This window comes from Balaenoptera physalus, assembly GCF_965194825.1.
Source record: "Balaenoptera physalus genome assembly, chromosome: 6".
Classification (NCBI taxonomy): Eukaryota; Metazoa; Chordata; class Mammalia; order Artiodactyla; family Balaenopteridae; genus Balaenoptera; species Balaenoptera physalus.
Genome location: NC_138885.1, coordinates 69,084,072 through 69,107,672, shown reverse-complemented (window position 1 = coordinate 69,107,672; position 23,601 = coordinate 69,084,072). Strand labels below are relative to the sequence as shown.

Below are 23,601 nucleotides of genomic sequence, written 5' to 3'. Positions count from 1 at the left end.
TTGCAGGAAGAGAGAGGTCTGGATTAAATGACTCCTCGAGCTGGCTCCTTTTCAATTCCAGGAGTCTGTGCCACTATACAGGTTATCAGGGGATCTGGCAGTGACATCTTTCACTCCAGTGACCAGCCGGATTGATTAATTGGCATCTCTTATCTGTAACTTGAGAGAGCTATTTCTCTGGATGAGGATGATCAGGTGGGTGGAAAGTAGGGAGTAAGAAGACTGATTTCCCCCCCCCAAAAAGATATTAAAAATACTAAGTATTTCCATACTATCAATACAAACTAACTAGAAAAGTTCTAAGATGTTTGATACATTTCAAGTGCTAGATTTTATTTAGTAAGACTAACTTTTATAACAATGATTAAAAGATAATGGTATACTACTATATATAAACTAGATAACTAATAAGGACCTACTGTATAGCACAGGGAACTCTACTCAATACTCTGTAATGACCTATATGGGAAAAGAATCTAAAAAAGAGTGGATATATGTATATGCATATAACTGGTTCACTTTGCTATACAGCAGAAACTAACACAACATTGTAAATCAACTATACTCCGATAAAAATTTTTAAAAATTAAAAAAAGAAAGAGAATGGTTTAATGCCAACAGTGAAATGACATAGAACAGAGGGAAACATTACTACTGACATTCATTTACAATATTTATTTACATTGGTGTTACTACTCTAGCAACAATGTAAGAATGTTATTTATGGATACCGCATTAAAATTTATACTATACTTATGTTACTCATCAATAATCATTTTAGAAGGTCCCTAAAGACAAGCTTTCATTAGAAGAGGGATTTTCTAAGTCTTAGAAGTTTACTTTTTATTACTGAATAATATCACAGCTATTGTTTTGAAGGAAAACATTTTTTATTGTTTTTTTTTTTTTTTTTTTGCATTTTGGCATGGAATTGTGAAAAGCAATTCAAATTGAGCATTTATATACTGTGGGGATTTCCAACTTTACTAATAGATAATCTCAGTGAAATTTCACATCTTTGTTACAATCCAAAGATAAACTTTTGAATTCTTCCAGAAAAGGTGGAAAAACTCTGCTTTTATATTCTAAAGTGTTGTAATGTTTTTATTTATTTATCTATTTTTTTAAAAATAATTGTTTTATTTATTTATTTATTTTTGGCTGTGTTGGGTCTTCGTTTTCTGTGCGAGGGCTTTCTCTAGTTGTGGCAAGCGGGGGCCACTCTTCATCGCGGTGCGCGGGCCTCTCACCATCGTGGCCTCTCTTGTTGCGGAGCACAGGCTCCAGACGCGCAAGCTCAGTAGTTGTGGCTCACGGGCCTAGTTGGTCCGTGGCATGTGGGATCTTCCCAGATCAGGGCTCGAACCCGTGTCCCCTGCATTAGCAGGCAGATTCTCAACCACTGTGCCACCAGGGAAGCCCCTATCTATTTATTTTAATGGTAGCTGTTATAAAGCTACAACTCAGTAGGAGGGTTTTTTTTTTTTTTTTCATTGAAAGGAAAAGAATCTAGTCAAATCTGGAAGGAAATATTGACTACTCTTTCCATAATGAGCCTTGAAAGTAAATGTTGCTCTTAAACACATGAAGTGATGATCCACCTCCCTCATAATTAGAAAAAATACAGAACTATGATGAGATACCATTTTAAAAAATTGAAGTATAGTTGATTTACAATGTTGTGAGATACCATTTTTTAAAACTATCATACTGTCAACAATTTTTAAAATGTGATCATACACTGTGCTGTCCAGGGTGGGGAAAAAGGCATTTCTGGTGGGAATGTAACTTAGTACAACCTCTGTGGAGGATAATTTGGTAATATCTATTGAAACTATAGTTGTATAGATCCTTTAGCCCAGCAATTCTACTTCTAGAAATTCTTTTTTTTTATTTCTAGTTTCTTTTAATAATAATTTTTAAAGGCCAATAAGCAGCTACAGATACAATTAAAAAGTAGACAAGTAAAAAAAAAATAGATAAGAAACAGCAAAGACACATTCTTCACTCCACAATAACTACAGAGCTCTATCTGTGTTCCCCCACCAACATCCCATGGGAAGCCTAGCTCTCCGTGTGGTCAGGAGTACTCTCCATTATTGTGTGGGGAGACCAGAGAGCACTCAGGTGTGATTATGTCAGATCAAATGTGTACAGGCACTGCTGAAATCCAGGTCTATAGTTTTTGGCCCTAGACTTGAGTGGGGGTTGGTCACTCTTAACCTCTTCCAGGCTGTGCTGCATCCCCTAGCCAAAGTAGATAGCAAACCCAATCAGCATCCAGACCCCAAATCGGGCCCAGGTGCCAGCTGTCATCTGCATCATAAGGTAAATATTCACGAAGATGCTCATCAGTGGGAGGAGAGGCAAAGCAGGTACCTTAAAGTGAAGTGGAGTGGAGCTCGGTGGCTGTCTCCAGATGACTTCAGTGATCCTAGAAATGAGCATCAGGAGCAGCACAAACGTTGCAATCCACCCTGGGTCTCCAGAAAGCGGTGGAACGGACCACTGGGCCAGCAGCAGGCAAAGGACACCCAGCAGTAGAGCAAGCAGTGAGGAACAAACGTAGACCACTTGGCCAGAGAGTGGAGTGGGGATGGAGTTGAGTGGACAAAATAGTCCCTGTAGGGTCAGCTTCTCTGCTTCATGGATCTTCTCCTCCACTTCACCTTCCTCATTCCTCATCTCCTGGTCAGGCTGATACCTGAGGATGAGAACACAAATAGCCACCAGGGAGTAAGCAAGCAGGGTCCCAATTGACATGAGGTCCACCAGATCAGTAAGTTCAAAGAGGAATGCCATGAATCCTGCGATAATGCCAAAGACCACAGTGGCCACGATGAGGGTGTGTGTGCCGGTGTGGTTCCCGGCAAGGACACGAAATAGGAGGCCATCCTCTGCCATCACGTAGATCACCCGAGGCATGGAGAACATAGAGCCCAGAGGCTGGTAGACAGAGCACAGAGGGATCCTACGGCTACAACATAGCGGGCAGGGGCCCATCCAGTACAAAGAAAGGCCTCAGGCAAGGGGCTCTCGGGTTGAAGCTGATAGTAAGGCATTATGAGCGTGAGTGCCAAAGAGACACCAAAATAGGCCAAAAAGCAGACGAAGAGTGAAATCACAATGACTGTGGGGATGGAACGCCGGGGATTCTGGGCCTCTTCCCCAGTGGTAGCAATACAGTCGAAACCAACAAATGCATAGAAACAGGTCGCTGCTCCAAGGAGAATCCCCTCGAAGCCGAAAGGCACAAACCCTCCAGAGCCCACAGGGCCCAAGCTATAGGTGTCATTGAGTCCAGCCATGGCCAGTTTGTAGTCCTCTTCTGTGAGCTTCCAGTTGTGCAGATCTCCCGTAATGAAGCCAGAGATGATGACAAAACCGAGAACCAAAAGATTCACCACTGTGAACACTTTGGTAACCCGGGCCGACTCACTAGCACCCAGAGCCAGCAATCCACTGAGCAACAACACAAGGCCCATAGCAAAAATGTCTGGATATTCTGCGAGGACGTGGGGAATGTGCAGTGAGATGCTCCCCTGCAGGGTCTGAGAGATGTGGTTCCCAATCAGGCTGTCAAAAGCTGAGCTCCAGGCCCGGGCCACACTGGCTGTACCAATGACATAGGAGAGGATGAGTTTCCAGCCCAGAGTTCACCCACAGTGACGTGGCTGTAGAGATATGCAGAACCAGAATGGGGAACCCGAGCATCAAACTCAGCATAGCACAGCCCAGCCAACATAGAAGATAGGGCGGCCGCTAGAAAGCAGATCACAATGGATGGTCCTGCTTTATCTTTGGCCACCTCGTCAGCCAGGACATACACGCCTGCAATCAATGTGCTGCCCTGCACCCAATGTGCTGCCCACACCTAGGGCCACTAAGTCCAGAGTGGTCAGGCATCTGGCAAGGCGAGTCTCAGCCATGCCTGTCTCCAGTGTACGTCTGCATGCCAGCTTTTGACCAAATCTGCAAAGCGCCTGCCACAGCATTCTAGCTGGAATTGAAGAGGACGCTAGGAAGGATCAGGGAGCTGTTGCAGGCCCAGGGCGCAGAACGTCTAGGATAGGGTTCGGAGAAGCTGAGTTCAGCCGAGTCGGGTTGTGGCTGCCGAGTTCGGTTGCTCAGGCTTCAAAGCTGTTGCTTCTAGAAATTCTTTCTTACAGATGTATATTGATATACAAAGAAATGGCACATGTAAAAGGTTACGGGCTTTTCTGCATTGCTTGTAATTGTTAAAAGATCAGAAGCAACCTAAATAATGATGATGAAGAATGCTACATCCTTTCAATTGAATATAACATAGCCATTAAAAAGACTGTCATTCTTAAGATATATGCATAATAGTGTATAGAATGAAATAATCTTTGTGCCAAAAAAAAAAAAAAGAGACAGCGAGCAGAATATATCCTTATATTCACAAAAGACATCTGAGAAGCTAACCAAGAGCTGGCAACAGTGGTTGCCTCTAAGGAGAGGAACTATGAGTCCTGAGAACAGGGTGGGAGAGAGACAATTTTCACTGTATGCCCTTTTGTAACTTTTGAATTTCGTATCATATGCATGTTACCCATTCAAAAAATAAACAAAATAATTAAAAAAGAGAAATATATGAATAGTATAATAATTCATTTGTTCTGAGTTTGAGGATTTATTTACATTTAACACAAAATTATCTTTAATTTCGAAGTGTAGAATTAAGGCAGCTTCAAAATTTTTTACACTCTCCTTATACTTTCTATGTGGGCTATAATTATGGGTTATAATTAATATTTATAATATGAAAACACACCTCAAAACAATTTTAAAATATCACCCTATGTAAAGACCACAAGTTATTCTTTTCTCCTTCACCTTTAAAGTATGAGGTCCTTGAAGCCAGGGATCCTGTACTCTTTCACCTAGAAGGATAGAACGGGAAAAAAACTGCACTTAAAAAATTATTATTTTAATTATAAAAGTAATATGTGCCATGCATATTTCAAATTTGGTGGTTATGTTAGAATTGACCTTAAGCAAGTACCGATTTATACTTTCACCAACAGTGTATGAGAGTACACATTACAGAGCATATCTCAAGTAGACTATCTGAAGTGTTTTACTCCATCACCTCAGAGAAATAGTCATAAATAAATTTGGCTAAATAATTTAGGTGGAAAATAAGAACAACTTACTGGTATATAGGTAGAATTCCTAAAGGAAGCATAAGATCTTGGAAGTACTCTGAAATGAGTCATTTTGCAAAAGGTTGAGAGTGAAATTTAAATAGCTTCAGTGTAGGAAAAAATGGAATAGATCATTCTAGAGTGAGGTTATCTATAACAGAAATTGATTTCCAAAACAGTAACCTACTTTTCAATAGAGCAAACAATATTTCTAAGGTAAAACAAAGATAATTTGCGCATAATCATCTATTGTGGAGGGTTAAGGTTTTTTTTGTTGTTGTTGTTGTTTTTAGGGAATGCGCTATTTATTTATTATTTATTTTTGGCTGTGTTGGGTCTTCGTTTCTGTGTGAGGGCTTTCTCCAGCTGTGGCGAGCGGGGGCCACTCTTCATCGCGGTGCACGGGCCTCTCACTGTCGCAGCCTCTCTTGTTGCGGAGCACAAGCTGCAGACGCGCAGGCTCAGTAGTTGTGGCTCACTGGCCTAGTTGCTCCGCGGCATGTGGGATCTTCCCAGACCAGGGCTCGAACCCGTGTCCCCTGCATTAGCAGGCAGATTCTCAACCACTGCGCCACCAGGGAAGCCCGAGGGTTAAGGTTTGATGCTAGAAAAATTAATACTGGAGGTATTGAAATATGGCATATGTAAAAACAACTGAATATAAAGAGAATAATTTAAATGCTATGAATAGTTATAAAAAATAATCTTCCAAATTCTTCCATCAAGTTTTGATCACCAGCTCCAATGTGAGTCATATTGGAGCCTAAGGCAAAGGAAAAATCAGTAGTACTGATCCCATCGTTAAAAAAATTTTTGATATTTTGTTCATTATGGATTTTTTTCACTGATGTTTTAAAAATATTGAATTTATATTGATTACTGAGTTTTTTGACACCTCCCTATAGTTTGGACCTAAGGCAAATGTCTCACTCACTTCATCCTAGTTCCAGTTCTTTTGATCACCCAAATAATAAAATAATGCTAAAAGAAGAGAAACAAATAATTTAAAGCCTCTCTTAAGCACCATTTTCTCAATGTTTCCAATAGTCTATGGAGAGATATTAAAATGAGAAAAAATAGAATTGATGAAATTGCTAAATTTAAAAAAATTCTTACAAGTCAGCAATGTATATATATTTTATCCGTATTTTATATATGAAGAAATTGAGGCTCAAAGAAGTTAGTACTTTGGTTGTGACACACAAAGAACATGAAGCCCAACCAAGATTGAAAACCTCTATCTGTCTTTTATCAGAGTCCAAATTCTTTCCAATACACTGAGTTCTTTCTCAGGGAATTACTGACATTTGAATTAAGCCGTGAAAGAAGAGTAGGGATTTGCTAGGAGTAGAAAAAGAGAAGACATTTCAGGCAGTTGGGGAAATTGTGGATAAAGCCTGGAAGTAACGTCCAGAGGCAGATTTACCAAGAAGCTAAGGAGGTTGATGTGTCATGACTCCTTGGAAGAAAATATTAATAAAGCTTCTTGATAGGGACTCTAATGACGTGCCCCCCAAATTATATATTTTTGCAAAATTTGCCCAAGTAAGATATTTTAACTCCAACCAGTGAAGATTGCTGTGTCTTTCCTTTCTGTCTTTCCCTTCATCACACTTCCCCTTGTGTTAGGTGGCTTTGCAATTGCTTAGGCAGTTTTGGGATCCAGCTTAGAGGTAGTTGATTTGGAGATATGCTATTTTAGGTTTAGTGGGATATATTTACGTGGTTCACAGCCACTCCTATGGTTATTGCTAAGCACCTCAGGGTAAGAATAACCTCTCAGCATACTTCAATTGCCTGTTCTGCCTGCTCACTTGGCATGGTGGTATGAAGGTGCAAGGCCAGAGGCTACCGCAAGATGAGTGGTACCTGGATGGTGGGAATAGGCTGTTAGTGGAGGAGAAACAAGGTTTGCAACATATGGAGCTAGAAGATAGTCTGTGGAAAATTCTTTCAGTCATCAGATGAGTAAAATTATAAGTGGAAAATTGAGTTCTCATGAAGAGAGTATCCTTTTGGAAGCAAAAAATTTAAACTGAAGATTCACAAAAGCTTCAAAATATCAAAAACTTTCTTATTAGCTTGGAATGTATACTAAAACTGCCAAAATCATGAAGAAAAGAAAGCATTCATTAGAGCCAAGAAAATTTAGATGATTAAAATGACAACAGAAGAGATAAAGATTATGAGAATCAGGGCACTCCCAAAGAGGAAATGAAAAAGCAGGAGAAATAGAAAATAGTCAAGCAAAATACAATTTGTATAGTCAACAAAGGTTGGCAGCAGTTTCATGTTGATGACTTCATCGACCTTAATAAGGACTGTGGTCTTTTATTATGGCCCTATTGCGAAAAGTAATAATGTCATTCAGTACTTTAATTAAAGAAAAATTTTTCCTTCAAAATTGTGATTCCAATAATATTTATACAGAATCAAACAGAACATAAAATGGGCAAGAGAGATGTTTCTCAAAAAGATATTTTGAAAAAAAAAGTTTTAAATAGTCATACTCTTATGAGATTCTAGCTAGTTTATGCCAAGGCAAAAAAAGATCAAAAACATTGTTTTGTTTGTAAATTATTTTCAACAAGACAGACATTACTTACACGGGATGGGTTTTCAGACTAAGCGAATATATCGAAAGCCCTCAAAAGCTGTGACTATTCTATGGAGCACAAGACAACTATCTTTTCTTAGATTACCCATGAATCAAAAAACAACTGAGTAAGAACATTCCATATTATTTTGAAGAGCTGAAAAGAGTAGTTGAGGTTATTGCATTTTTAAGGGAACTCTCAGAGGTCATGATGAAACAATAATCATGATTCAATTAACAGAAATTTAATGGGAATCCTAGAAATAATTGTTAAATTTAACTAATTTGTGCATGAGAACTTGGGAAAATGCCCAAAATAGGGAAAAAAGTAACAGTTTATGAAGAATGAATAGAAGTAATGGGAAAATATTTATATAATGGAAGGGTTAGCAGATAAATAAACCAGAAACCAAATACTACTCCATTAGTTGGCCATTATTGTGCTCTACTGCTGTTATCGAAAACTCTATGTATAGTTATAAATTTTTTCACCGACTGAAAACCAGCCTGTGGCTTTATCCAACAGTGTAAAATAACTTTTGGAAATAGTAACCTGTGGTTGAAAACATTCATGGAGTGTTGTCCAGCAAAGGTGAGGAAAAGGGCTCCCAGCAACCTTTAAAGGATGTTAACAAGTGTGCAGGATATACACCACATGCAGCTCATTCCTTTAATCTGGTAAGAGAAAAAGCTGCTTCACAGTTGTTAACCACCTCGGCATTTTACAACAGTTATTTTCATTTCAGGTTCCTCTCACAAATGGAGTATTTTACATAAACCTATCAACTTGGATTAAAAAAAAAGTCTAAGAGTAATATAATGGGTTATCCATTATAAAGCTGTTCAAGCTTTACAACATGGGTCAAGGATATTTTACAGACGCTAAAATATATTTTCAAAGATTTGGAAGAAAAACCCCAACACAGAAGAAAAACCAAAAAGCTTATTCAAAAGATTGACAACCAGCAAATACATCATTATAACTGTAATACAGAAAGACACTTTGAAATGCTTCTATATTTAAGAAATTGCAATCACCTTATTTGAATTACATAAAGGGGACCATCTTTCTTCATCTTTAAATCTATTTATAAGGAACTGAGAAAAAATTCAGATAAAAAAATTAATGGAATATGAAACAAAAGTGGAAAAGGTAAGCAATTAAATTAATAGAAATTGTTCTGACATCAAGAAGTATTTGCAACAAAAAGGTGTCAAATCATCACCAAAAGCAGGAATTCACTAAAGGAAGAGATACATTTCAAATAGAAGTGATGAATAGGCTCTTGGATTGTTTGATAATGCAATTAATGAGAGGAAGGAATCATATGAACACACTAGAAAACGATTTGAAACTCTTTGATTAGACACAAAAGGATTACTTTGAAAAAAGTAATATAAAACTCATAATGTGCTATTACAACAAGGACATCAAGAATGAGTAGTAACTGTTATTGATTCAAAGAATATTTTCAATTAATTACTGCACAAAGAAACATGAAACCCTGATATCTTACAATGCCTATATGAAAAAATGAACAGTCTGATAGCACTTTTCCCACACTTGACAGCCATTCTTAAAATTCACATATTGGGCTTCCCTGGTGGCGCAGCGGTTAAGAATCCGCCTGCCAGTGCAGGGGACATGGGTTCGAGCCCTGGTCCGGGAAGATCCCACATGCTGTGGAGCAACTAAGCCCGTGAGCTACAACTACTGAGCCCTCGTGTCACAACTACTGAAGCCCACGTGCCTAGAGCCCGTGCTCTGCAACAAGAGAAGCCACTGCAATAAGAAGCACGCGTACCGCAATGAAGAGTAGCCCCCGTTCGCTGCAACTAGAGAAAGCCTGTGTGCAGCAATGAAGACCCAACACAGCCAAAAATAAATAAATAAATAAATTTATGTTTAAAAAAAGTACCAAAACCATGAAATACTTAGATATAAATCTAACAAAAATATGCAGGATCTATATGCTGAAAACTATAAAATAATGATGAAAGAAATCAAAGAAGATCTAAATAGATGGAGAGAAATACTCTGTCCTTGGATTGGAAGACTCAATATTGTTAATATGCCAATTTTCCTCAATATAATATATATATTCAATGCAATCCCAATAAAAATTACAGCAAAATTTTTTCTAGAAATTGATACATTTACTTAAAACTTCATATAGAACTAGGATAGCCAAAACAATTTTTAAAAAGACCAAAGTGGAGGACTCACACCACCTCATTTACTTACTGTAAAGGTAGAGTAGTCAAGATGGTGTGGTAAACGGCAAAAATATAGAAAGAAGAGGGAGCCCAGAAATAGACACACAAATATATAGTGAACTGATTCTTGACAGAGGTGCAAAGGCAATTCAATGGAAAAAAGATAATCTTTTTAACAGTTGGTGCTGAAACTGTTTGACATCTATATGCAAAGAAAATTTTAAAAATGAACTTCAACTCATACCTCACACCTTATATATAAAATTAACTCACAATGGATCATAGACCTAAAAGCAAAACCTTAAAGCATAAAACTTGTTGATGAAAACTTGGGAGAAAATTTTTGTGATCTTGGGTTAGACAAAGATTTCTTAGATATGATACTAAAGGCACAACCCATAAAAGAAAAAAAATGATAAATTCCCTTCATTAAAATTAAGAACTCATGCCTTTTGCAAGACACTTAAGAGAATGAATAGACAGGCCACAGACTGGGAGAAATATTTGAAAGTCACATATCTGAAAAGGAATACCCAGAATTTATAAAGAATGCTCAAAACTCATTAATAAAAAGACAATGTCATTTAAAGATGCGCAAATTTTTTGAACAGATAATTTCCTGAGTATGACCTATTTGGTGAATAAAGAGAAAACTGTACACCTGCTGTGTCCTCAAAGGTAGCACATGGAGATGGTGTGGGCCCTGAATACACTGTACAGGAAGTTGCCCTTTATCTTGGAGAGAAATATTGGGTCTGATTTCAGTATTGCCATAGCACTGGGACTTTTCTAGAACATATGTATATATAAAGAAAACTACTGCTTTTGAATATATAGTCTAAAGTGAAGTTCCTTTTACATTATAGCTAAAAAATATTCTTAAGCTTTTAAATTGTTCACAATTCAGCTGCATACAGAGTTGTACGGAATCTTATTTATATATACATATGTTATAGATGGAATAATTTGGCTTGAACAAGAAGTTTGGTTTAGTGTCTACTGTTTGGAAAATTTGCTCTTAAACTTTATAAGAAGTAAATTGTATAGTTAGGATTTCCAGTTGTCTAATTTCAGAGGTTTGTCAAGCAAATGAATCCTACGTTTTTTCTCATGTATTGGTTCATGCCTCACAGTGGCAAGTCTTTTCTTTTATCTTTATCTCCAGTTTTTTCTCCTTCCTCATTTCTTAGACCTTTGTCTTTCATTTCTCACATCTCTTTTTCATTCTTCCTTCAAGCTTTTGCAATCTTTTTTCAAATCCCTGGCATTTCCCAATTCTTTGTTTTTATGACATCTTTTTTTTTTATACCCAGTCTCCCATTGGTGATCACTTGTAAATCATCATGACTTAATATTTTTCCTGTTAGCTACTGCCTACACATGTTTTACTAAGCTCCTCAGGGCAGAAAATTTGTCTTCCATATTTTATGCTTTGTAAAATCCCATGTACTCTTATGACTCCTATTAACAATAAATCTCAGTATGAATTAGCTAAAGCTACATCTTCCTTGTTTTATGTGTAAGCTTTACATGCATACAAGTGAAGACTCAAGTTTCACTAGCTCCCTGATTTGTCATGTGTATCATTATTTTTCAGGTAGCATTAGAATGCCATCTTTTAGAATTACTGGGCAGCAAGCCAATAATTTATTTTAGCTTAGTTTATATATATATATTTCCAGAACAAGCAAAGTTTTTTTTTTTTCATTTTAAGAAGGAAATGTTCCTTTCTTTTTCAGTAACTAGATTGAGCTCGCATGGAACTATCTACATGCCAGGATACTTTGTGTTCTAATTTTAAATTATGCCTTTCAGACACAAATGGTCTCTGGAATTACGCATTATTTATGATAATAGATGGATCTTTAATGTTAGACTTGATAAATGTCAATATTTATTTTCAGTTATTTCACAGCAATCTAGCCTTTATTTCTTTCTTCACTTTTTTATTGGAACATGGGAACTACATTTAGCATGCATTTGCTTCCAGAGCATGGGCTGGACGAATCTAAATGTGAAGTGAGCAAACAGGTTGAGGAGCCGCAGTGCTCCCTCTGCTCCACCGCAAGCTCTTGGCTTTTGTTGCTGTGCTTTCCCCGACTTGTCGTCCCTCACCTCCCGAGTACTATCAATCTACCAAACCCAGCTTCAGAGGCAGCTGAGAGTAGCTTCAAGTGTCACCTTCAGTAGATATACGTGCATTTTTAGTCTGGATTCTAAAAGGTGAAGTGATCTCAGCTATAGGACTTGAGTAGTGTGACCTCCCTGGTATCATCCTACTTCGAGTAAAGGCTTACTTGATGAGCCAAAAAGATTTTTGCTTAATAAGAAAGGTGTGTATTAATTTTCTTTTGCTGCCATAACACATTACTGCAACACGCACATCTTAAAACAACACTGATTTATTATCTCGCAGTTCTGTAGATCAGAAATCCAGGCATGTTGTGGCTCATCTCTAGTAATGGCATGTGGTTAGCCTGGTGCGGGGCCCAGGCATGGCAGTATCTGCCTCCTGCGTCCCCCAGGGATGCACAAGCACAGCCTGGGGCTAGAAAGGTCACTCTAGAGGCTGGTTCTGGAGCGGAGTCTGGTCCCCTCCTGGTCCACACATGGGCCCTCCAACCTGAACATGCCCTTCAAGGTCCAGTCCCTGGAGCTCGGGGTTGCCTCTTTTACATTCGTAAAAGGCCTTCACAGCAGGACTATTGTTTTTTGTTTTTAAAAAAAATTTTATTTATTTATTTATTTATTTTTGGCTGTGTTGGGTCTTCGCTGCTGCACGCGGGCTTTCTCTAGTTGCGGCGAGCAGGGGCTACTCTTCGATGCAGTGCGCGGGCTTCTCATTGCAGTGGCTTCTCTCATTGTGGAGCACGGGCTCTAGGTGTGCGGGCTTCAGTAGTTGCGGCACGCGGGCTCAGTAGTTGTGGCTCACGAGCTCTAGAGCACAGGTTCAGTAGTTGTGGCACACGAGCTTAGTTGCTCCGCGGCATGTGGGATCTTCCCAGACCAGGGATCGAACCCGTGTCCCCTGCATTGGCAGGTGGATTCTCAACCACTGTGCCACTGGGGAAGCCCAGGACTATTGTTTTATTGGCTCACCAGGGGATGGGAATCTTGGAGGGCCATCTTTAGAATTCTACCTATTATAACGTATGAGACTCATATGATGAAAATGAAAAATTTTTTAGAAAACACATTAGGACACTTGAATAAATGTAGAGTTATACCACATTACAGAAAGGGAAGGCTCATGTGGAAGGATATTATTCTCCCTGAAATTAATACATACAGTTAAAGAAATTTTAATAAAAATCTATAGCCACATCCACATGGATGAATCTTAAAGATATAACTTTGATTAAAAACATTCAAGACGTGAAAAAAAACTTACTCTATGATTCCATTTATATAGAGTTGAAAGACAGGCATAAGTTATATTGTTTGAGTGATTAGTCAATAAAACTATAAAGAAAAGCAAGAAAGTGAATATGTTAATAATCATGACAGTGGTTATTAACCCTAGGTACTTGGGGGTTATAAGGGAAGGGGCACTTTGGGGCCTTTTGGGATGTTGATAATGTTCTAGTTTCTGACCCAGTGGGGGTTACATGAGTGTTTGGGTTATAGTCTTTAAGCAGTACACATCTGTTTAATGAACTATTCTGTGTGTTTGCTGTATTTCCCATCACAAAAAATAATTCTAGAGGCTTCCCTGGTGGTCCAGTGGTTGAGGCTCCACACTTCCACTGCAGAGAGTGTGGAGGGTGGGTTCAATCCCTGGTAAGGGAACTAATATCCTGCATGCCGCACGGCACAGCCAAAAAAAAAAAAAATTCTAATCTTCTCTTTTCCCCTCATACTTTCTGATTCTTCCTCTACATCTACAGAACCTCATAGAGAAATAGAGATGTTACAGTGACACTAACAATTCAGTCTTTAAAAACAAAACGCTTACAAAGTAGGTTCTTGAGAATAAAAAAAACCTTGCTGTGAAACATAGCATTTGAACCTATTTCTCTCCCAACCCTGGCCAGATTAGCTAAAAGAAACCTCTGAACTGGGAGCATAATACCCGTAACACCTTCCCCAGGGAGGGAAGGATGAGGTTTGACAGGAGTGGCAGAAAAAGAGAGCATCAGAATAGGCTGAGCACCATTTCAATGGACAGGGCGGGAGACCTGGGCTAGAAGCCAGGAAAGCTGTTATCATACCAGCCTGCCAGGGCTGCCTGCTGCCTACATTTGCATCATACAACAAAGGACACCAGCTCTCCTCTGAACTGCCTGGTGGAGGGCCTAGGACACCTCTGCCATAGATGGTGAAATCTTGGACAACCTGGTACTGTACCATCTTCCTTTCTCCAGTCCTCCCATCCCCAGAGATTTTAGTCTGCAGGGCCCAAGAGTCTATATTTTAATAAGCACTTAGGATAACTCTTATGCAGGTGGCCTCTGGCACTAGAGTACCATTGCCCAGAGAAAATCACTGAGAGGAAGGATCACCGGTGGCACTTGTTAAAAATCCGAATTTTGAGGCTTCATACTAGACATGTATAATCAGAATCTATAGGGTAGAAGCCTGAGAACTTGTTTTCTTCAAAATGAAGTCCCCAGGTAATTTGAAAGGAAGTTTGGGAAACAGCTCTAGAGACTTCTACTTTTTATTTCATTTTTCCAAAATATTTATAATATTTGCATTTTGAAAAAATAAGTACCTTGTGGAAAAGAACATATTACAAACCATAAAATACTTTTTCTCCAGCCCAGACTTCTCCTCAGTGCTGCAGACCCATAGATCTGTTTACATGACATCTCTCCTTGAAGTCCCGAAAACATCTGAGACTCAACATGTTTGAATTGAAATCACCATCTTCCCCCAAATCCGACTCTCTTTCAGTGTTCCCCACACCTCAGTGAGCATTGCTATCCACCCACTGGGCCTGCCAGAAATCCCATCATTTCTGACTCCTTCCTCTCCCTCAATCCCCATTCATTCCACTCTGCCTTATCAAAATCCATTCCCAAGACCTCCTATTTCACTTCCTAAATCGGTCCATTTTCCGCACTTGTCTCCGTCTCCTTGTGCCCATCCCAGTCCGCTTGAACTACTTACTACCAACACTAACCATGGCCTATAGATCCTACCTGGTCCAAGGCTGATCCTGTTCCTGTTCCCACACTGCATCTGGAATGATCTTTTCAAAACACAGATCTGATCAGGTCATATCCCTTCCCCACTTTGCTCTGAAGAAAAAGATGAAGGTTCTCAGTATGGCCAACCAAGTTCTGCTTAGTTTGGTCTCCCTGCAAACTATGCTCTAGCCACAATGGCCTCCTTTCAGTCCCTCAGGTTTGCACTGTTCACTCCTGACAAAATACACGATGCTCTCTGTTTCCTTTTCTCCTTTCTTCAGTCTCTCATCCTTCAGATCCCTCTTCCAGGAGACCTCCTCAAACATGCCTTACCTAACTTTTCTGACCAGATCAGTGAATGACCCTAATGTAAGCTCTCAGAGCACCTATCTCTTGCAACTTTCATTTATTTATCTAAATAAATGTGGCTCACTTATTTGTTGAATTAGACATTTTCGAATTCCTTTGCCTAGAATAGTTTGTTTCCTTGCTCATCTTCTCTCTTGTTTGACTTCACTTCCTTAGAACCTATTCCAGAACAATTTTTAGGATGAATATTTGGACTCAACTGAAGAACCACGTTCATTGGCTTTCCCACATCACCTCTGGCTCTTGTTGCCTAATCATTTTCCAATCTTTTGAAATTTGCCTCTACCACAACACTTATTTACCTTATATTGTATTTTTTTGTTGTTGTTTTCTTGAAGGTTTCTCTCACTAGCATCAGTTGCTTTAGGACAGCTGTTTTACTTATCTCTGTATCCCCAGCACTTAACACAGGGTCTTGTCCTCAATAAATATTTGGAATGACCGTTGTAGCTTGTAGTACAGCCATATAGTGCATATGCTGATTTCTCTGCTTCTAATGTCTTCCCTCACTGTGCCTACAAACTCTTACCACTTGATAGAGGCAGTGCTAGCATTACCTTCAATGATATATGTATAATTTTTCTACTTTTCAGTTTCTTCATTTGAATACTGATACCTTAAAACATTGCTGGGAGGATTTAAAAAGTTAATTATTTAATACTCTTCTCTCTCCCCTTGCCAGGCCAAATCTCTCCTCTTGTAGATCAATTACCTAGGGAGTTTTGTCTCAGGATTAGGTTTTTGGAATCTCTTGCACCCAGTTAGCTCTTTTCTGTTTCCCTCTCTTGTTTTTGTCCCCTTTACAGTAGATCTTGATGGCTCAATTAAAACTAGAGAACAGGGGCTTCCCTGGTGGCGCAGTGGATAAGACTCTGCACTCCCAATGCAGGGGGCCTGGGTTCGATCCCTGGTCAGGGAACTAGATCTCTCATGCATGCCGCAACTAAGGAGCCTGCGTGCTGCAACTAAGGAGCCAGCAAGCCGCAACTAAGACCTGGTGCAACCAAATAAATAATATTAAAAAAACCCAAAAAACTAGAGAACAAATTATTAGCAAGTAGAAAACATTTCTTCCTTGTTCTCTTAGGAAAAGAGATTGTCCTGAGGTGAGGAGATTCATTTGCAAAACTGCACAGGCCTTTTTTTTTTTTTTTTAACATGTACATGTATCTATTCTTTTTCAAATTCTTTTCCCATTTATGTTGTTAAATAATATTGAGCAGAGTTCCCTGTGCTATACAGTAGGTCCTTTTTGGTTATCCATTTTAAATATAGCAGTGTGTAAATGTCAATCCCAAACTCCCTAACTATCCCTCCTCCCCCTGACCCTTGCCCCCTGGTAACCATTAGTTTGGCCTCTAAGTCTTGCACAGGTCTTTTTTTTTTTTTTAAAAAAAAACAACTTTGAAATAGCAAAGGCTGAAAAAACAAAATGATTAAATTTCCATACCAGAATAGGTGAAATGTTTCTTTTCATTTTCTTTTAGATTTGTAAAGTGTCTGACCCAGAGTACGAGAAGAAACTTTGGCTCCCTTCCCTTGTTTTCAAGTTTACAAAGCTATAACTAAAGATTTTAGCAGTTAAGCAACTCTACAGTGAATTATCTGGTAGCTTCCAGTATAATAAATTATTCTTACCAACTAGATACTATGCTCACTTTCTTTTCTTACTTTACCTGTTTGGTTGTCAAAGTTTAAACGTAGCATATTAAAACGGTTATACTCTTTAAAAACTATGGACACTTTTCATTATTTTAAAATGTGTATGTAACTAAATAAAATAGAAAAATCCCATGAAAAATGTTTGCACACAGGGGTAAAATGTGACAAAAGCTTTTGCTGAGGTTTCTCTACCCTTCTCCAACATTACCTTGTGTGGTTCAAGTACCATTTGTTATTTAGACTTGTCATTCCCAGTTGACTAGGAGATTTAACACTCTTTAGCCAATGTTTCAAATCTGAGGCAAATAAAACCTAGGTGGTTCATTCGTGGGCCTAGTACCAGGACCTGTGAAGGGAGTGTTCTTAAGGTAAGAGATAGAAAACTCAGCTTATGTTGTTATCCGCAAGTTTGAAATCAACATCCTTGGGCATTCGATGTTTACCACACAATGGTAAGCGCCCAGATAGCAAATGACCCTTTTTGGCGTCCAAGAGTCATGAAAGCCTCAAGCAAGCACTCCTGGAGTCTAGGCTGAATTCCTCCACTGGCTTGTTTGGGAACCCGTCTCTTCTAAGCGGTGTAGCATTAACTTGCTCTTCTGCCGGCTGGATGACAGCTGGTCGGGCACTCTTCGGGGCGGACTCCTTTCCAGGTGCATCCACCTCCACCCAAGCGCACTCTTCTCTCCCGCGGCCGTCTAGGACCATCAGGACCAATTTCGGTGTTTTCTTTCGCCGGTAAGACTTGGCAGAACGGGCTCTAAAAGAAAAGAAGGAGGCAGAGGAGGAGTAAGAAGTAACTGTACTGGTAAGAGTCATAATAAATGACAGTCCACCTGTGAGACGCGACGACGAGCATCCTATTTTGCCGCGGAAGCCACAGGGACATAAGTCCTCGGGCCAACCACCGGCCTCGCCCCCCAACTGCCCGCCCCGGTCACGGTTACGTGACGGGGGAGCGCCGCGCGCCGGCTGCGGCGCCGATTGGCCGACGGCGGGAGCGCGGGGTTTGATGGGAAGTTGGCTGAGCCCATTGCTCTGTCAGTGGCGGCTGCTGCCTGCTCCGGGAGCGGGCTGAGCTGTGGCGGCCGAAGCTGGCAGAGCTGGACGCCAGCGCCGGGCTTTGCCCGCTTTTACTTGAAGGTAGAGGGGTCAAAATGAGGGCCGTTGGAAGGGTTCGGCAGAGGGGAGATGCGCTGAGCTTTTCCCTGGGAAATACGCTTCGGGTTCCCCCGCTTGCCTCTCCTGGGCGCCTCCGCCCCACGCCGAGTGGCCTACGAGCTCTGCGGCGGCGGCTAGTCGAGCTCCTGCCCGGCTGCGCGCTGACCCTGTCTCGCCGCCTGATCCCCTTGGTTTCCCAGCACAGTGGCAGGGGTGGCTCTGGAGTGCTGGAGACCCCTTTCTGTTCCCCGAGGGGAGTTGGTTCCCCAGCCTTTTCTCGGAGATTCGGGACGGGGAAGGGGGGCAGTGACTGGGTTGAGCTGAGCATCGTCTCTTTGGCCCACCTCCCTGTTCGGTCGAAGGGTCAGAAGGTCCTACACTAAGCCATCGCTTTGAGTGGGTTCTACCCTTGTCTTTTGCTGAGTTGTGCGGAGGCGCCACGAGTTGGTGAGATCGGGAGGGACCGAAAACTGTCAGTGTCACGCTGCTCGGCCCAGGCGTGTGGGCGTGGATTGTATGCTGCTTAGAGAAGCCTCTCTTCGACTGTATTCCTTTTTTGAGCAATGGTGGGGTGGAGGGAAGGGCGAGATTGCGTGGGTGTCATAGGCATGGCAGAAGGAGAAGAGCAAATCTAAACTACATCATAGTTTTAATTCTTGAATACAGTGTAAGGGGATTGAGAAAGAGTTGGGATTCGTGCGCTCAGTTTTGCTGATGGTGCCCTCACTCTACTAAGTAAAATTTGTGACTCACTGAATTTTCCATATTCCGCTTTTCCCAGTAGGCTTCTGGTTTGTGGTGCCTAGTGTCGACTTTCTTCTCCTTTCTCAGTGGCCTGGGTGTCACCATTGACAAAATTGTCACCACACAAAATTCAACAGCGGGTTGTGTGGATGTGAGTAAACTTGGTTTTAGGCATATGTTCAAACTGGCAGGGAATGCTAATCTCTTGTCTTCAACAGCCCCCGTGGTTTCATTTTAGGAGGACTAAGTTGATTTTCAACACATTTTTTTAAACATTTAAAATTAGAATTTCAAGTTTCTCCGTCATCTACTGGCATCAACCCATTGCTGTTAAAAACCTTAGTGTTTACATATTATTAACTTGAAAGAATAAAAAATGGAAGAAATTATACAACAGGTATGATTTATAGGAGAAACCTTTACAATCAAATAGTCATTTTTTGGTAGTATTTAGTTCAGAATGAGCATTGACTTACCATGAAGACCAGAACTTAATCATTATATAATAAAAGTGCTTTTAGAGATGTACTTCTTTTCAGTAATTTTATTTTTGAGCAATAAATGTGGCGGTTTGGGATATTTCAGAATTGTCTTTTCTGTTAGGATATTTGAAACTTAGAGTTCTAGAACAAACACTTTTAATCTCAAATTGAATAGTCCAGTGTGTTATAGAGGTACTGTTGATGGTGACAATAGTTTCTACTTAAGTTTGGAACTTGATAAACATAAAACTAAACTTACTTTGCTGTTAAAGGTTATTTTAATGTAAGAGTCTTCAGAGTATTTTGTTTTATTTTTTATACTGGAGAAAATGAGAGCAATACAATTTCAGTTAAAATACAAACTAACTTTATTTTCCAATTTTAAAATTATGAAACAGTTTCTTCATAAGAAGTTAGAAAGAATGTGTTCCATATGAGAAGTATTGCCATACTACATGTGTTATCTGGTAATAGTAGTAATAATATCTATAATTTATTATACACTTATTATTTCATTACCAAGTGATATATAATTTCATTTAACTCATGCAACAATTCTGTGAAGCGTAGATGTAGATATTTTCACCGCTTTACAAATGCTGAACTGAGGCTTAGAGAGTTTAGTTTATCCAAGATCACGTAACTAGTATGTGGTTGAGTCATATTTTAAATCAAGACCTTTTTTTATTCCATTATTTCAATATGACTTGAAGTAAGCTGAAAATTTGAGAATAACACATCCCAAGATTTCAAATTCTGACACCTAAACCTGAGTGTGAATAGCAGTTAGTAGAAAACATTCAAATAATATGGTGGGTGTTATTATTTATTGAAAAACACATTAGATGCACCCAGCTCTTAAGGTCATGTCAGGTCCCATTGTGATATCAGAGTGGAAAGAGACTCTTTATACACGTTCACGGGAAGATTTCTTGGAACAGGCCACTTGAGATTGAACCATCTGTCCACTCAAGGGCAAGCAAATTGATTTATGCTTCAGAAAGAAATGCTAGTTATTTGATTCCCATGTATTTTCCATGTGTTGAAAGGAAGCAGAGATGGACTAGAAAAGGGCAGCAACCACAGCAGTAAAAACAATTTGTATCGAGAAATTAGTATGTGTCAGGCACTGTTGTAAGTACTTTAGAATACATTATGCTGTTTAAGCTTTTCAACATTTGAGAAGGTTCTTAACTATTGTTCTTTTGCAGATGAAGATAATGAGTAACTGAGAGGTTAAGTTATTTATTTGCCCAAGGTTTCATAGTAATGGGCCACAGGAATTGGAGTTAAGATGTTCAGGTGGCAAGGAGGGAAAAAGTGTTTGGAAATAGAAGAGGTATGAAATTAAAGTTGTAGAGAAATAGTTGATTTATTTAATTTTGTTATGCTTTTGTATCTGTTGGAAAGTACTACTTATACATGTGTATTATAGTAAATCAGGCTTCCCTAACAAATACCAGAATTTGATAGAAAAAATGTTGGGACAATGAGGGTTGATTGGCTCTTTGATTATGAACCTGAAAGGATGAATATGGCATTTAATGACTATTACCATAGTGTGTTGTTCTAGAGGACAAATTTAGAAGCACAGTTCTCTGCTTCAAGGATCTTAAAGGGATCTTATGTAGTTTGTTTCATTAACACCAAAACAATTCTCCAAGCAAATAGTTGATGTCAAAGTTAGTATTAATTGTAATATTATGCATACATTTCATATTACACGTATTTTAAAAGTGACGTGCAGTAAACAAGTAGAGGCAGTACTTGCAGACTTCTAGCACCAGTTCTGCCCCTAGCTGGAGCTGCATGATTTTGGCATGTCATTTAGCTTCTCTTCCATGCAGATTTAAGCATTCAGATTTAATCAGATGAAGGAATTGGGCCACATGATACACTGTACTAACCCTGTGTCTTATGTTTATAACTTTCCACTTCAGTAGCTCTGTTTACCAGCTATTTGAGAATGTCTGAGGTGCTTTTATATATTTTATATATAAATATTCCAATCTAATCTACAGAAAGACTTAATTTCTGATTTTGAGTTATTAGAAGTAACTTGTTGCTTTTTTTTGGCCTTTTTTATTGAGCTATAATTGATTTACAATATCATATAATTTTCAGGTGTATAATATAGTGATTTACAATTTTTAAAGATTATACTCCATTTATAGTTATAAATATAGGCTATATTCCCTGTGCTATACAATATATCCTTGTAACTTACATGTTTTATACATAGCAGTTTGTATCTCTTAAGTCACTACCCCTAACTTGTTGCTTTTTAAAAAATCAAAACTAAAATACTGGGTCTGGCTCTGCTACTTAACTGTCTTTGGGAACTTAGCAAATTACTTCACTTCTGTAGACTCAGTTTTGGCATTTGTGAAATAGAGTGATAGTAGTATCTAAATGATAAAATTCATGAAAAGCATTTGTTTTAGGGCCTGCTAGAAGATTAAGTCCTTACCAAGTGTTTAAATGATATTATTGTTGTCATTACTTTCAAATATTAAAAATTTTGATTTGTGATAGCTATAAACTGTTTCAAACCAAAATGTGTAGGTCAGTTGTGTACAAAACACTGTGCTATACACCATACATAGTGATGTATAGCACATACATTCAACGTATACATGGCATAATGTATACTTTGAAAATACACAAGTTAAGTGGTTCCTCTGAATCTTCCCTTCCCAGCCACCTTTCTTGGTGATTTTTAGCATCTTAAGGTTTTAAGATCTAGTTAATGTCTTAACTCAAAAATTTATACTTTTATTCATTAAAGTTCCTGGATTTCCTACAACCACACTTTAGAAATTTGAATACTGATTTACTATTGAAGGATTAATAATATTTAGATTGCAACTTAAATGTAACTTATAACATTGATTACATTTATAAACTTAAGAAGTTTTCAGGACAGATTATAGGTATTTCTGTTTGTAAAAATCACTTTGTGTGTTTCATAATTAGGCTTTTTGTTACTTCTCTAACCAAGAAAGTTCAAGATAGGCATGCCTGACGCTAATTCCAACCTAAAAATAGTATTGCAGAGTGAATGTACTTACTTTGTACTGGCATTATTTTGTGATTACATTTATGGGTTTAAAAAAATGTAAGAATTATGGCCTAACTTTTTTTAGGTGGAAATGAAGCAGTTTTATACATTGGTAGTATATAACTGTAACCTGGTAAAAATATGTAAGTTTGAAAATATACTTTCACTATTTCAGTTTAAAAGAATTAAAAATTATATAACTATTGACTGGTAAATTGATTTAGGATATAATATTGCTGATACGTTTTTATATGTATGGTAATATTTAATACATTTGAGAGTCATAGAAAAGCAACTAAAAGAAGGGGATATGAGATACAACTAGCTGACATGACAGTTTAACTTGAGGGACTTAGACACAATTTCAGAAAGAAATGTTTATTTGGTTGTTGAACGGTAGTGAACAGACCAGAAGTCTGAAGATAGAGTGGCTTTGGGTAATGTTTCTTCTGAGCTATTGGGTGAATCACTAAACTTCTTTCCACTTAATTTTTTTGTCTGTAAAATGGTAATAATAAAGGCTATCCTGTGAAAAGTGGTAGTATTATTAACTTTAATATACAGAAAAGAAAATTATGGCTCAGAAACATTAAATGATATGTTCACTGTCACAGGTAGCTTTATAACCCTTATTTTCTTACTCAAAATCCTGTTGGCTTTCTATTATTGTAAGGTGATGTTATTCTAAACATTGTAGAGCAACCCTAATTCCAAATAACTAGTTTAGTTGGGAGACAGCTGAATGATAGAAATGACTGTATCTAAGAATGTAGAATGAAAGTAGTACAGCAGAATTTTTCTTAGAAGAACAATATAAGGGACCTACTTTAAGGAACAGAAAATTGCAAAATGGTATGAATATACACTTTTAAAATGCCTTGCTGCTTAAGTCTTTCCAGCTTTATTTTCACTTTTAAATATGTTTTGGCTTGGAAGAAAGGAATTTTTAAAAGGTGGACTGTCTGCAAGACTGTCTGAATTAAAATTCCACATAAATGGAGTCCAAATA

The 23,601-nt window shown here is 38.6% G+C and overlaps 1 protein-coding gene, 1 long non-coding RNA gene and 1 pseudogene across 7 annotated transcripts in view; 2 read left to right on the top strand and 1 right to left on the bottom strand.

The window, feature by feature from the left end:
* The window catches only part of LOC309662610, a 592,813-nt gene that overhangs the window by 174,455 nt on the left and 394,757 nt on the right, over positions 1-23,601 (top strand). The window lies entirely within an intron of this gene.
* On the bottom strand, positions 1,923-18,052 carry LOC309662544 (cationic amino acid transporter 3 pseudogene; annotated as a pseudogene). Its single transcript, XR_014268411.1, has 2 exons — positions 17,981-18,052; positions 1,923-17,904 (listed from the first exon to the last, which is right to left on the bottom strand). The product of XR_014268411.1 is annotated as a cationic amino acid transporter 3 pseudogene (transcript).
* The window catches only part of LNPK (lunapark, ER junction formation factor), a 99,336-nt gene continuing 93,884 nt past the window's right edge, over positions 18,150-23,601 (top strand). For 3 of the 5 annotated variants that reach the window (XR_014264762.1, XR_014264763.1, XM_082465471.1), the window contains exon 1: positions 18,153-18,287. The gene's annotated coding sequence lies outside the window, so the exon portion shown is untranslated. Of the gene's footprint in view, positions 18,288-23,601 lie in introns of all 5 variants that reach the window. The other 2 variants (XM_082465472.1, XM_082465473.1) reach the window with 1 other exon arrangement.